The sequence below is a fragment of the Gossypium hirsutum genome, chromosome A03, assembly GCF_007990345.1.
Source record: "Gossypium hirsutum isolate 1008001.06 chromosome A03, Gossypium_hirsutum_v2.1, whole genome shotgun sequence".
In the NCBI taxonomy this organism is placed as follows: Eukaryota; Viridiplantae; Streptophyta; class Magnoliopsida; order Malvales; family Malvaceae; genus Gossypium; species Gossypium hirsutum.
In genome coordinates this window covers 40,116,980-40,132,585 of record NC_053426.1, presented here as the reverse complement: position 1 = coordinate 40,132,585, position 15,606 = coordinate 40,116,980, and positions in this window count along the sequence as shown.

The following is a 15,606-nucleotide window of genomic DNA, read 5'->3' as shown; positions in this document are numbered from 1 at the left end:
AGGAGTTTTAGGAAAAGATTGTGGAGAAAATCAAGGGGTTTGGAATGAGGGGGAAAGCTAGTGCCGTTTGTGATCACTAATTCAGCTTTAAGGGAGCAGTTTCCCATTTTTCGGGATTATGAGCATTTTGGGAGTTCTTTGTTGCACTTCATAGCTGATTCTTGCTAGGGGTCTTTTGGTTTTCCTGTATTTTTTAAATTTTATTTTTGGAGTAGCTGAATTATTACAATTCGGGTATTTAGTTCGTGTTGGCTTGTCACATTTTCTTTCCTCTCTCAAGAGTTTCCTCTGGGACGGAATACCCTCCTTTCTCCTCCTCAATCCCTTTATATTCTTGATTGGCTGATTCTCTACTCTCCTCTCCTTCCTCAACCTAGCCGAATACATATTTCTTGTTCTCTTATAGTCGAACCTCTCTCTCCATTTCTATTCTCGATTTGGAAAATATTCTCTGTTAATCAAACTCGCAATGAGCAAAGGGGGTTTTAGCAATAAAGTGATGATAGTGGTGCCGACTGGGAGTGGACGCGTAGCCTCTGCCCCCAAGTTTAGGCGACGTGTGTATCAGCGGTTCGGGACTTTTCGCCAGGTTGCGAAAGGGTGACTGCACCAAACTTTGGATTAAGTAGGCAAAGCACAGTTGACCGTTCGAGTCAAGGCAAGTGGTACTCGATCCTTTAGCTAGGGGTTTTGTTAAGATTCTTTTAACTGCATTGATAAGTGATTAGCCATTGTTATATTTGAATAGGTTCCGGCGCTCGGGAATTCTTAGTACTCTACATGATCAGGTGTTTCTCCGCACTCTATAAGCGGTAATAGGCGTAAAGGTCGTAAATATATGTGTAACTATACACCGAAACCTATGACTGTAAATCGACAAAATGCCGAAAAGTCAAAAATATGGTGTATGATGCCACACGAGCGTGCGATCGCGCGTGTGGTGAACCGAGCTCACGGAACGTGGGCGTACGACAAGGAAGGCCACCATGAACGAATTTGTGGGCTTAGGTCGTAGTGGGCCACTTGGGCCACGAAATGACCGAATAGGCCCAATTGTGCCAAATCAACTGCTAAGTGAATATGGTTGGGCTTGTATGTCGCATACATGGCATAGGCCGTTCTAGGCCACGTTGGGCCGGAGTGGGCCGTGTGGGCCCAACGGGCTTGTAGGCCCACACGGATAAAATGTATGTTATGTGGTAAACTTTGGACTGGGCTATAGTGTTCGTACAACCGTGATTAGTTCTAGGTTAATGGGCTCGTGGGCCGCATGGGTAAATTTCGCTGTTAAGCGGGAAGTAGTCTGTTGTCATGTCGTGCACATGACTTAGGTTATTTTGGGTGAAAATGGGTCATGTGGGCCCAGTGGGCTCATGGGCCCACACAGATAAAATCTGTGGTAGGTGGATATTAATGAACCAGGATATGGTGTACACATAGCCGTATCTTAATTTGGGCTAAATGTGGGCCCACTTGGGCCGACTAATGGGCCTTAGGCCCATTTACACCGTTAGGTCTGTTTAGGTTACTTAAGTCGCTCGAGGTGACGGTGGACCTTCGATTGGGTCGTAAGACCCTCAGTTTGTAAACTTATCGAAATACCCTTGTAGTGTAAAATTACCGAAATACCCGTGTAACGTAAAATTACTGAAATACCCTTATAGTGTAAAATTACCGTAATGCCCTTGTAGGGTAAAATGAAATGCCCCTTATAGGGTAAAATGACCGTAATGCCCCTGTAGGGTAAAATGACCGTAATGCCCTTGTAGGGTAAAATGACCGTAATGCCCCTGTAGGGTAAAATAAACTTAATACCCCTGTATGGTAAAAGGACAATTATGCCCTTATGTTTCGTATGACTGATGTGGTTATGATTTATATATATGATTGTACTGAGTATGATTTTGCCTACACGTAATATTCAGGATATGACATACTGTATGGGGTTGGGATTTTGATATGGAGGAAGTACTGTATTGGTGACTATGTCACATTCACTGTTACTGGTGGCTTTGCCACATTTACTGTTTCTAGCAGCTATGCTGCACTATTATTACTGGCAGCTTTGCTGCGATATTGGTGTGCTGGCTGGGTGGGTCGATTTATATCCCCACACGGTGTATTGGTTAGTATGGGTGGTGTGCTGGCTATTTTTGGGTGGGATGCATAATTACATTACACTGTACTGATATTGCATTGGGGTTAGGCCCACACTGCTACTGTATAAGGTTATAGCCCAGACTGTACTGAAACTGTATAGGGCTAAAGCTTAGACTATTTTGCATATTCTGATTTCTGTTGTCTGTTAGGGGATTGCACACTGAGTTTTCATAAACTCACCCTTTTTCTTAACTGTGCAGGTAATCCTCAGCCTTACACAGTTTGGAGTCGAGAGGGACTCGGAGGTGGCCACACGATTGCTGATGTTCTACTTTTCTTTTTTTATTTAAATTTCATATTAGGTTTTTGGTTATGTAATAAGGCCATTTGTGGTTTTAACTTTTATTTGGGCTTTGATTTCATACTTTAAACTGCTAGACTAGGAAAATGTGAGTTTTCAAAATAATAATTATTTTCAAGGAAAACATGCATTTTAAACTTCAAGGTTTTTAAAAGCTTCCGCGATTTTATTCAGCTTAAGGAATCAATGGTGATAAATATGGCAATCGTTTTGACAAATTGATTTCATTTAGTAACAACTTAATTTGCCAAATTTTTGCAAGCAATAAAAACTAAAAGGGTTTTAACTTAAATTTGGATTCTTAACGACAAGTCCTATTTTCGAAAAGCACTTCGATGTGACACACCAGATTCAACCATAATAGTGTTTTTTTACATAAAGGCCGCAAAATGTTAGCAGCGTTTCCAAAAAAATGCCGCTAAAAACCTATTTTCCTATAGTGAAAACTCTGAATCTTACTACTGTTCTTAGACTACTTTTAATACAGGATAGCCTCGATTTTCTTCAGATCCACGAGAATACTATCAGCGGATACCATATGTCCCAAAAATATCATCTTTTAGAGCCAAAACTTAGAGTTACTGAGCTTCGCATACAACTTTTACTCACATAAGGTTTGAAGGACTAACCTTAAGTGCTCCTCATGCTCCAACTTCGACTTAGAATAAATTAGGATGTCATTAGTGAAGGCCACAACAAACTAATCAATAGAGGGTTGAAAGAATCTATTCATTAGGTCCATGAAATCAGCGGAAGCATTTGTAAGATTGAAGGGCATCACTAAAAATTCGTAGTGCCCATATTGAATCTTGAAAGCAGTCTTCAGTGCATTAACCTCCTTCACTTGCAACTGGTAGTATCTTGACCTCAGATAAATCTTAGAGAAAATTGTAGCACCTCAGAATTGATAAAATAGGTCATCGATCCTTGGCAACGGATACTTATTTTTCAAAGTCAACTTATTCAACTGACGATAATCAATGCACAACCTCATAAACCAATTTTTCTTTTTCACAAAGAGGACTAGAGCTTCCCACGGCGACACATTTAGCCTTATAAAGCCATGATCAAGCAACTCTTGCAACTGAGCCTTAAGCTCATTGAGTTCCTTAGGTGCCATGCGGTAGGGTGCAATGGACATCGGTGCTATCCCAGGTAGCAACTCAATTCCAAAATCATCCTCACCCTTAGGAGGTAAATTGGGCAGCTCCTCAGGAAAGACGTCAGGAAACTCTTTCACTACATGAATATTCTACAATGCCACACTATCCATATTTGTGTCCATGATGTACGTGAGATAGGCATTACACCTCTTAAGAACCAATTTCTCCGCTACCAAGGTAAAAATCACATTAGTAAGATAATTCCAACGCTTTCCAACCATGATTATTTCATTCCCAGAAGAAGTCCTCAGGGTAACCCATATAGTGTCATAGTCTAGGATGACTCACAGCTCACTCAACCAATCTACTCTGAATATGAGATCAAATTCTCCGAAAGGTAATTCCATAAGGTCGGCAGGAAATACCTCACATTGCACTTGTAATGGATATCGCCTATAGATCTTATTTATTTGCATAGATTGTCCTAAGGGACTAAAAACAGTCACATCACTAATAGTTTCCTCTACCCGGATACCCAAATTTTTAGCCATCACACAAGATACATACGAATTGGTAGAACCATTATCTATCAATGCAAAGTAAGGAACAACATTAATAATATAGGTACCTACTATCACATCAGCCGCATCATGATCCTCTCAACGTCTAGCCACATACACAAACACTGGCTGCCTAGCATCAACTCAGTTAGCACCTTGACCTAGTACTTGTTCTCTTTGACCCACATTGGCTCCTCTATTTTTCCCCTGAACTTGTTCTAGCTACTAACTAGCTCTCTAATTTGGTGCATGATTCTGACCCTGTTCTTGCGTCTACTCATTTAGTTAAGGAAAATCTCAGATCTTATGGTTCAGTGATCTGTACTCTAGGCATGCACCCATGTCCGCCAACACTCACCCAGATGTCTCTTGCCACAGGTGGCACAATTCTGGATTCTATCTCTCAATATGACAAAGTCTAGGCAGGGTCGTCATCTCTAGCCAGTTTAGCTAGGTGCTGAGTTTGCCCACTACGGTCGAAATCTCTCTTAGCAGGAGCTCTTACTTGCTCCCTCTGTTTGCACTCAATACGTCTAACCTCCTCACAAATCTCAGTCTTCTCTACCAAAGCTTAGGAAACCCTATCTTGCAATGGAGCTACTTGCATCATCAATTTAGATCTAAGCTCAAACTCAAATTAGGCGCATTTATCTTGTTCATCTGCTACCATTCTTGGTGCATAACGACTGAGCCTCAGGAACTCTACCTCATAACTAGCCATAAACATGTTACCTTGCCTTAGCTCGATGGCTGGCCTCAACGTACCATGCGACCCTTATATTTCTTTAGGAAAGTATCCAAAAAATAGTCCTACGCCAGGCGATTAGCTTGGGTATGCCTCACAATAGCTTGCCACCAATGGTAGGCCTTATCACGCAGTAAAAACATAGTCCTCTTAAGTTTCTGCTTCAGAGTGAACTCCATATCATCAAGAATCCTCTTTGTAGCCTCCAACCAATATTCAACTATAGTGGGGGTCGTCCTAGCAACGTCCCTAAATAGGTCAGCCCTATTCGATCAGAGCCTCTCAACAATGGTGCCACAACCATTAACACTTGATTAGGCACCCGCCACTCATTCCAATACTCGCAACATGGCCTGTGATACTGCCTCGTCCGAAAGCTCTTGCTGACTCTCATCAATAGTGGGTGTGCACTCAAAATTCTCCATAGCTGGCTCAGAGGTTCACACCTGAGATGCGAATGAGTCAATTTGGGTTTCGTAACCCAGCTCTCCACTAGCTGTCATTCCTCTAATCCTAGCTCCACAGGTACTCATTTTAAGTTTTATGTATGTTGTCAATAGTGATAAATTTTATCGTTATCACTTGAAAATTTTTCAATCGACATTTCGTTTTATTGATTTAAACGAGTATCACTGTTTATTGGTTTCACAGTCTAAAGTTTAACTAGACCTAAAGTTTTCTATTATTTCCTCAATCTATAGTCTCCTCCTATAGTTACACAGTCTACAAATTCCACAATTCTATAGTTTTCAAAGTTTATAATTTCACATCTAAATATCACTTACCTCAAATTGGCTTCTGGAAGTCTCAGATTTCTTTTATAATAAATCACATGTGGCATTTTTCCCAAAATGCCCTTTTTACGTATGAAACTTTTTGAAAACATTTTTACCCATAGTCTAAGTTTTAAACTAGGCTCTAATACTACTAAATGTAACCCCTTAAATCGGGCCTAGACGTTACTACCCAAACCAAGCGAATACATGGGCCATATAAATGGCGAAAACCTTGAGTTGCAAAAAAATGGATTTAATCTTTAGAAACGCGCTTTAATATTCCCTTTTTATATTTAGTACAAACATTACTTTGAAGGAAGACTTACTGATCATTGTAAAACATTGTTTTGATCATCAAAAAGTATTCAATTAATTGAGTTTGTAGAAAGTAAATTTTATTAAAAAACCATTAAAATGTTTACTCCATATAAAAAATCCAAGCAAAAACATTCAATGAATATAGTTTTAAAAACAAAATATCTCATGCTACAGTTTAATAATTTTCCATAAAATAAAATCCAAAATATAATAATAAACTCCATAAAAGTCCCAAATCATCTTAAAAAACCATAACAAAAAAGAAAACATTTTTTTCGAAAGCATCTTAGATGACCGATTCCTAGTCCTAATTACAAGGATTACCTGAGACACACGAGTAATATGGGTGAGCTTTAAAAGACACAATGTGAGATTGATACAAAATATATACACATACAATATGAGATACATTTTAACACATCGAATAACACATCCAAAACAATATATATACAATTTTCATAGAAATTAATTTTATATACAAAAGAACATATCGAGACACGCTTTTGTAATAATGCACATTTTGAAGAATTTTCTACCCATCCCCACTATACACCAATATCGAGTTCCTCAGAACTCGTCCATCTAATAACACACCATTTGTGGAAAAGCCACCACATAAATGTTGAAAATGGCTACATAGCACATTGTGGACAAGCCACCACATAACTGTTGATGAACAACCATAATTGTAGATAAACTACCAAATATCTTCCTCCTTTCACAAATCCCACCCTATGCATATGATATGGCCATTTTATCATTTTAATCAATGCATGTTAACATGTTGTAAACATGCTTTACACATAGGATCACATATCACATGGTCATCTTCATATTTCATATTCATATAAAGAAATCATAACGATAACACAAAAGCCATACATCATATGTCATGAGAATGAGATCTACACATATATCAATATCACATAGATGTAATTGGACAAACATCACAATCATATAATATCAGTATATCACACAGTATACTTTTTAAGAACAATGGATAAGGTCACTTACTTGGGTTTCTCATCGATGGGGTTTTCAACCCTTGTTATGAGTACTTAGTGTACTCGCGCATAAACAGTTATTAACATACTAATTTAATAGAAATAAACACTCATCACACGATATGAGTTAAAGACCCCACACCTTATTATAGATCTAAATCGTACGCTCCCTTTGTAGAGGTCTCGATGCCACACTATTGGTTTCCCAAAGGGTTGTTGTTTGGTACTTCATAACACGTAGTGTAACAGCCCTAACCCATGTACGTCGCAGGAATAGTGTTACGGAGTATTACCAAAACTTTCAAAACACTATTAGATAATTTATAATAATTACTATTCACTTTTTGAAATTATTCGTAATGTCCCTTAAATGGACCGTCGAGGCCCAATATGAGCTTTAGGATTGAATCGGGACTTAATCGGGAACTTTAAAAATTTTTCATGAAATTTCAAAATTTTTCCAAGTTATAAGGCTCACAACTCGTTGGTCCAAGGGACACGCCCGTATAACCCTAAGACATGCTCGTGCTGCAGGCCATGTTTGACCTCGTGTAATTCTCTGACTTGTGCATATAGCCATGCCACACGCCCGTATGCTAGGCTATATGGTTAATTAAATTCTTTTGAAATTAGGTGCAGGTTTCACACAGCCAAGACACATGTCCGTGTTCCAGGCCGTGTAGCACACACGACTGAGACACACACCCATGTCTCTACTCGTGTGCTCAATTCTTACCATTTTTTTCTCGAATTTAAGGTGCAGGGGACACACGGCCTAACCACACACCCATGTACCAGGCTGTGTGTCACACACGGTCTAGACACACACCCGTATGTCTACCCGTATGGACAAAATAAAGCCATTCCTAGCTTCATTTCTCACTCAAAATCATATCAAATTCCTGCACCAAACTTAGATCCAAATACCAACCAGCCCAAGCATTGAATTCAAGTAATTTATAACATCTAACATGATATATTGCTTAATCTTACCTTTCTTAATCAAGCAATAAAAAACACTTATGTTATCTCCATAAAGTAAACTTAAAAACATATATATACATGTACCAAAACATAATCATCATTAGCCATTCCAATGGCTAGATTACAACAATCATTTACATCTGCATGCCAATATGACCAATATAACCTATACATGCCATTGTAACCATAATTGCTTTACCATATTATATCGACATGGCCCGATGGATAGTGTGAGTGATCTCCGCTAAGCTTCCAATCCAACGAGCTTTTGATTTACTCTAAAATAAGGAAATAAAACTAAGTAAGCATAAAATGCTTAGTAAGTTCGTACAACATGGCACTTAACTTACCATTCATTCTATTTTGAGGTAACTATGTAAGGCATATTCAATCAATTTGACCTCAAGCCCTACACATATCCTCATTGTAACACCCCTCACCCCTATTCATCGTTAGAATAGGGTTACGAAGCATTACCAGTCTCACAATACAATTAAACATACTTTTCACATACATTTCATCAAAACATATTATCGTCATTCAATCTCAATCAATTTGTCCCTAATACGAGCCTACGAGGCCCTAAACATGCTTTGGAAATGATTCAGGACTAAACTAATAACTTATTAAAGTTTTACAAAACTTAGAAAATTTTTCTCAAATCAAGGGACACACGCCCATGTGGCCAGGCCGTGTGAGACCAGACATGCCCGTGTCACAAGCCATGTAGACATTCGAAATGGGAGCACATGGTCGTGTCCCAGCTCGTGTCTGATCCCGTGTAACTCTTTGACTCGGGTCACACGGCTAACACACATGCTCGTGTGGCTAGCCTGTATGCCCTAAAAATGGCCAAACATGCCCGTATGCTGGGCCATGTGTTAGGCCGTGCCAAACCTGTAGGGCATACTAACTTATGCCACACGGCCAAGTCACACGCCCCTGTGTGAGGCCGTGTGGAGCATATTGACTTGACTTCTAAAACTACATCGAGGGAAAAATGACCGTGTACTTGATCGTGTCTCACACATGGCTAAGACACACCTCGTGTCTTTGCCCGGGTGGACAAAAATAGGCTATTTATTAAGCCATTCTGCCACCCAAATATGCATATTTGTACACAACCAAAATGGCACCAAATCATAGCATAAATGAGTATCCAATTTAGCCATAATCAAATCTAATTCGTACCATTTCCAATTCTAACAACCAATATGCTTACAACCCCAAATCTTACTCAATTAAAACATACGAAAACACATATACAAACCAACTAACTTTGTAACAGCCCAATTTAGACCCTAATCGGAACAGTGGTTTCGAGACCGTGAATTCGAGTCAAAAAAAATTTTAAATTCATTTTCAGTGTTTATTATGTGTAAATTTATATCTGTGAAATTTTTGTGTTTTAATTTTGTTGTTTGAGTGCCCGATTTAATAAAAGGGCTTAATCGCATAAAATGTAAAATTTGCATGCTAATTGTTAAGATGTCTAATTGCTTTTTTCTTTTAATATGGGGTACTTATAATGCAATTATACCATTGAAATTGGCATGGACACATTTGGTCACTAGTTAGTGGGTGGAAATAATAGTATAATAATTAAAGTTATAATATAAGTAATAATATGTATATATTATAACATCAATTAAAAACAACCATGCATGTTCTTTGTTATTGCCGAAACTAAAGAAAATAAGAAAGAAAAGAAAGCTTTAAGGGTTTGACAACTTATTAAGCTCAATTAAGGTATGTAATTAGCTCGGTTTTTTATAATTTTTACGTTTTTGAAATTGTTGCTAAGTTATCTACAAGACCCATGCTAGAAATTTTTATTTTGATGAATGTTTTGAGTTATGCCATTGATGAATATTTATGTTTTGTGATGTTTGATGATGAAATATTAAAAAAAATATGTTTTAGATTAACATTTTTGTATTGGAGTTTTTAATGCTTTTGAGTAATTAGGACTAAAATGTGAAGAGAATAAGGAATATTCGGCCTGACTATGTTGTTGTGAGATTTTGCATATTTTGTGTTTGATGCAATAGGGACTAAATTATGAAAAATGTGAAATATCAGGGGTAATATTGAAATTTGCCCATTTGTGTGTTTTTGGATGAATTTGGTTGAATATTTGATTTGATAAGTTTAATTTATATTAATTTAGATCAAGAAAAGATAAAATCAGATTTAGATCGGGGGAAAAGTAAAGTTGTTGACTAGCTGATCCATACCGGTTTTTCATCGTCTGAGGTAAGTATTTAAGCAATTAAACATCGTCTATTTTGAATGTAAAATAGTTTAATATGATGATTCGAATTTTATAGACTTATAGTAGAGTAGCCGGATGTGTCCGTACCGATTTTTCATCGTCTAAGTAATTAAGCAATTAAACATCGTCTATTTTGAATGTAAAATAGTTTAATATGATGATTCGAATTTTATAAACTTATAGTAGAGTAGCCAGATATGGTTAAACATAGAATGAATGTGGTTGAGTTTTATTCGACTGAGTTAAAACCTCTGAAAGTTCGTATGAACTACATAGAATATCTGGACGATTCGATATATGAACTATTTATGAAATGAATTTATAATAGTGATATTCAGGCGTTGAGCCTAGCAAGCAATGTGCTGGTGAATGAAATCAGGCTTTATACCTAGCAGGCTTATTGTCGGTGTATAAAATCAGACTTTGAGTCTAGCAGGCGTTGTGCCGGTGTGTGATTCAGGCTTATGCCTAGCAGGCTTTATTTTGGTGAATTATTAAAAGCTTATGTTTAAAAGAATTCATGCTGATGTCGTAGTTGAATACATTAAACGAGCTAAATGACCAGGTATGGATAAACTTATTACCTATTTAATATAAGGTAAGTAACTTGATAATTTATTACAAATCATGTGTGATGCAAATGAAGTATATATGTCATTATGGAAATGTGTATTTGGTTTTATGATCAAATGATATGAATATTATGAAATTTGGTTTGTGAATATGTGGATACAGGACTATGTATAATCAGCCATATGGATAGTTCGTGTACGTGATATTATAATACGATTTTTGAGCTTGTGTATATGAGTGTATATGCAATTGGTTATAAAATGACATCTTAAATTTGAAGGTTTGATGATAATTAATTGCTTTGATTATAAGAACAGTCGGCCAAGGAGAAAATATTCTATGAAAGTATAAGTTATATATGAACGGAATTAAAAGTTTGAGGTTGAATGTGATTACAAATGTATAATTTGAATTATTTGATTGATATGATTTAATATTGAGATGTTGATATACCTTAATTGTTTAATTTGCTTAAGGCTTACTAAGCTACAATTGCTTACTGTGTGTATGTTTATTCTTTATTCTTATAGATTTTGGAAGTTAGCTACAGACTCGGGATTCGTCAGTGAAGTCATCCACACATCGTCAACCTTCGGTACTTTAAAAGTCTTATTTTGAACTTATGACATGTATAGGCTAATATGCATTGAGTCCGATCTTGGATATGTATAAATTAAGGCCATGCGAAAATGGCTTAATTCCTATGTTTGATTTCGATTATATTTTGTTGTGGCATGAAAATATTTTGGATATATTGCTAAGTGTTATAAAGTGATGCTGTTTATGATAGGTATTTTTATGTTCTGGAAATGGTTAATATTTTGAATGAATGTATGAATAATTCGGCTAAGTTTTTCGTAGAATATGTCATTTGTGATTGAGGTGGTTATTTTAAGTCAATGAATTATAATTGTTTCAATGTTTACAGGATGATTATTACGTTAGAACATGAAATAATTCTATCATGATATAGTTTTTAATCGATATGGCAATATTACGCTATTAATACAAATATATATATGTGCGTGTGTGTGTTAGTTAAATATCTGTAAATAAAGTATGGTTATTCAGTTATGTGTTAAGAGATATGAATAATTCTTTGTGAGCTACCTATGAATAGTTCATTTGATAAATATGGTATTATGTTTTGATTAAATGATGTGGTCTAAATTTTTGGATGTGTGTGGCATATTCGGTTATGATATATGTATATGTATAGTTAAATGTGATTATTGCTTGTTATAAGTATATGTAAAAAATGTTGGTAATCGGCTAATGATTATAAAAGTGACCAACTGAATATTGATTTTAGTTTTATAAAGTTTTAATGTTTGTATGCAAATTTTGGTTTTTGTGCTCTTTGATATTTCATGCTTATATTAATTGATTTAGTAATTAATTTATAAAGACTTTTATGTGCGCTTATTATTTGTGTAAAAATTATATAGTTGACTTTATTGTTTACGATTTAATATTAGTTACAAATTGATTAATATGTTATAAATCCTTTAGTAAAAAAAAACTATGTCTCTTCTGGTAATACCTCGTAACCCATTCCAGCGACGGATACGGGTTAGGGGTGTTACATTTTATTGGTATCAGAGCTACAATTTAGTCAGTTCTAGGACTAACGTAGCGTGTGTGAGTCTAGCTATACATGCCATATTATATACTGCAATAGTGGGATGACTACTGACAATTGAAAATGTGTTTTCATATAGTAAATGGATCCCGACAGAGCTGTAGCTGATGATGTTTAGAATGTAGCACCTACTCCCACGCATGGGACAGCGCCAGTTGAATCTCGGCCAATCTTGAGTAACTAAGAGGGAGAGGCTAAGCAAGCCTTTTACCAAATGATGAATGATTGGTTTACTCAATATATCCGGTCTAATCTGGCTGCACAACAACCTCCACCCCCGATTAATCCATCTTCGATACCTGTTATACCTAAAGTGAGTGACCCATTGAGATTACTTAAGCCACCTATAGATAAAATCAGAAAACATGGGGCTGAAGAGTTTGAAGCTACTGATGATGATTATGCTAAGCGGGCTGAGTTGTGGCTTGATAATACTATCCGTGTGTTTGATGAGCTATCTTGAACTCCGGATGAATGTTTAAAGTGGGCCATATCTTTATTACGAGACACCGCATATCACTGGTGGAATACACTAGTATAGTGGTTCCAAAAGAGCGAATAACCTGGGAATTTTTTTAGACTGAGTTTCGTAAGAAATACATCAGCCAGAGATTTATCGACCAGGAATGCAAAGAATTTCTAGAATTGAAACAGGGTCGTATGACCATAATTAAGTATGAACGGAAATTTGTGAGACTAAGCCGATATGCTCGTGAATGTGTTTCAACTGAAGCTATCATGTGTAAAAGATTTGAAGACAGTTTGAATGAAGACATTAAATTGCTGGTTGGTATACTTGAAATCAAAGAGTTCATGGCACTTTTTGAGTGTGCATGCAAAGCTGAAGAGCTTGGGAAAGAGAAAAGAAAAGCTGATTTTGAAGCCAGAGATTCCCGTAAGAGATCAACGGGTAAGACTTTTCACTCAGCATCGAAGAAGTTTAGAGATAATTCTAGTCGATTTAAAGCTACTTTGAACTTTTCTAGACGAGATCGAGACCGACCTACTGTGAGTTCACGAGCCACTTCGATTGCTAGTATTGGCAATGATCAGCAGAACAGACTCGAGTGTAAGCATTATGGTAAATGGCATTCCGAAAATTGTAGATTGCATGATCGGTCTTGTTTTAAATGTGGATCGATGGATCATTTTATCTGAGATTGCCCGATGTTAGCCAAGCAAAACATTGTTTAGAATGCGAGACCGAGCAACATGTCAGTACGAGGCAGACCACCCAAGCATTCGGGTAATGTGAATGGAAGTTAGAGAGGAACAAAAGATTCAGCAGTTCGATCTAAGGCTCGTGCACCTGCCAGAGCATATGCTATATGAGCTCATGAAGAGGCTTCTTCCCGAAGATGTTATTACCGGTACTTTCACTCTTTATGATACTAGTGTTATTGCATTGATTGATCCTTGTTCGACTCATTCTTATGTGTGTGAAACATTAGTATCCAGTAAGACTTTGCCTGTTGAGTCTACTGGGTTTGTGATTTGAGTATCAAACCCCCTAGGACATTGTGTTCTAGTTGATAGAGTATGTAAAAATTTCCCGTTGATGATTCGAGATTCATGCTTTCCAGTTGATTTGATGTTGTTACCTTTCGACGAGTTCGATATAATTTTGGGTATGGATTGGTTGACTTTGCACGATGTTGTTGTTAATTGCAAAAGAAAGACCATTGATTTGAGATGTTAGAATAATGAGATTATTCGGATTGAATCTAATGATCTAAATGGTTTACCAGCAGTAATATCTTCGATGTTAGCTCAGAAGTATGTGAGAAAAGGTTGTAAAGCTTACCTTGCTTATGTGCTTGATAGTAAAGTAACTGAAAAGAAGATTGAATCTGTACCAGTTCTGTGCAAGTATCTGGATGTGTTTCCTAAAGAATTACCGGGTTTGCCACCTATCCGAGAGGTAGAGTTTGGTATTGAGTTAGTATCGGGGATGACTACGATTTCAGTAGCTCCGTATCAGATGGCACCTACTGAATTAAAAGAGTTGAAAGCACAGTTACAAGAGTTAATAGATAGAGGTTTTGCACGATCGAGTTTCTCTCCCTGGGATGCGCCAGTACTATTTGTGAAAAAGAAAGACGAAACTATGAGAATGTGTATTGATTTATCGCTAGCTAAATAAGGTGACTATAAAGAATAAATATTCGTTGCCACGAATTGACGACCTGTTCGATCAGTTGAAAGGGGCTTCAGTGTTTTCAAAGATAGATTTGAGATCGGGTTATTATCAGTTGTGAGTTAGAGACTCCGATGTGCCAAAACCTGCTTTTCGAATGAGGTACAGTTATTATGAGTTTTTGGTTATGCCGTCCGGACTTACTAATGCACCTGCTATTTTTATGGATTTGATGAATCAGATCTTCAGGCAGTATTTAGATCGATTTGTGGTTGTGTTCATTGATGATATATTGATCTACTCCCGTGATAAAACCGAACATGCCAAGCATTTGAAACTTGTGTTACAGACTTTGAGAGAAAAACAGTTGTATGCGAAGTTTAGTAAATGTGAGTTCTGGTTTAGCGAAGCTAGCTTTCAGGGACATGTTGTTTCAGCATCAGGTTTTCGGGTTGATCCGAGCAAAATTTCAACAATACTTGACTGGAAACCTCTAAGAAACGTTTCTAAAATCAGAAGTTTTCTGGGACTTGCTAGTTACTATAGACGGTTTGTGAAAGGTTTCTCTATGATTGCAACCCGATGACGAAGCTGCTGCGGAAAGATGTTAAGTTTGAGTGGTTAGAAAAGTGCCAGAAAAGTTTTGATCAGTTGAAAGCCCTTTTGACCGAAGCTTCAGTATTAGTTTAGCCAGAATCGGGTAAAGAATTTGTTATCTATAGTGATGCATCTTTAAATGGTTTGGGCTGTGTTTTGATGCAGGAAGGAAAAGTTATAGCTTATGCCTCGAGACAGTAAAAGCCGCATGAAAAGAACTATCCGACCACAATCTAGAATTGGAAGCTATTGTGTTTGCATTGAAAATTTGGCGCCACTATCTGTTCGGTGAAAAATGCCATGTTTATTCCGATAACAAAAGTTTGAAGTATTTGATGACTCAGAAAGATCTGAATTTGAGACAGCGTCGATGGCTAGAGTTGCTAAAAGATTATGAGCTTGTGATTGACTATCATCTAGGAAAGGCTATT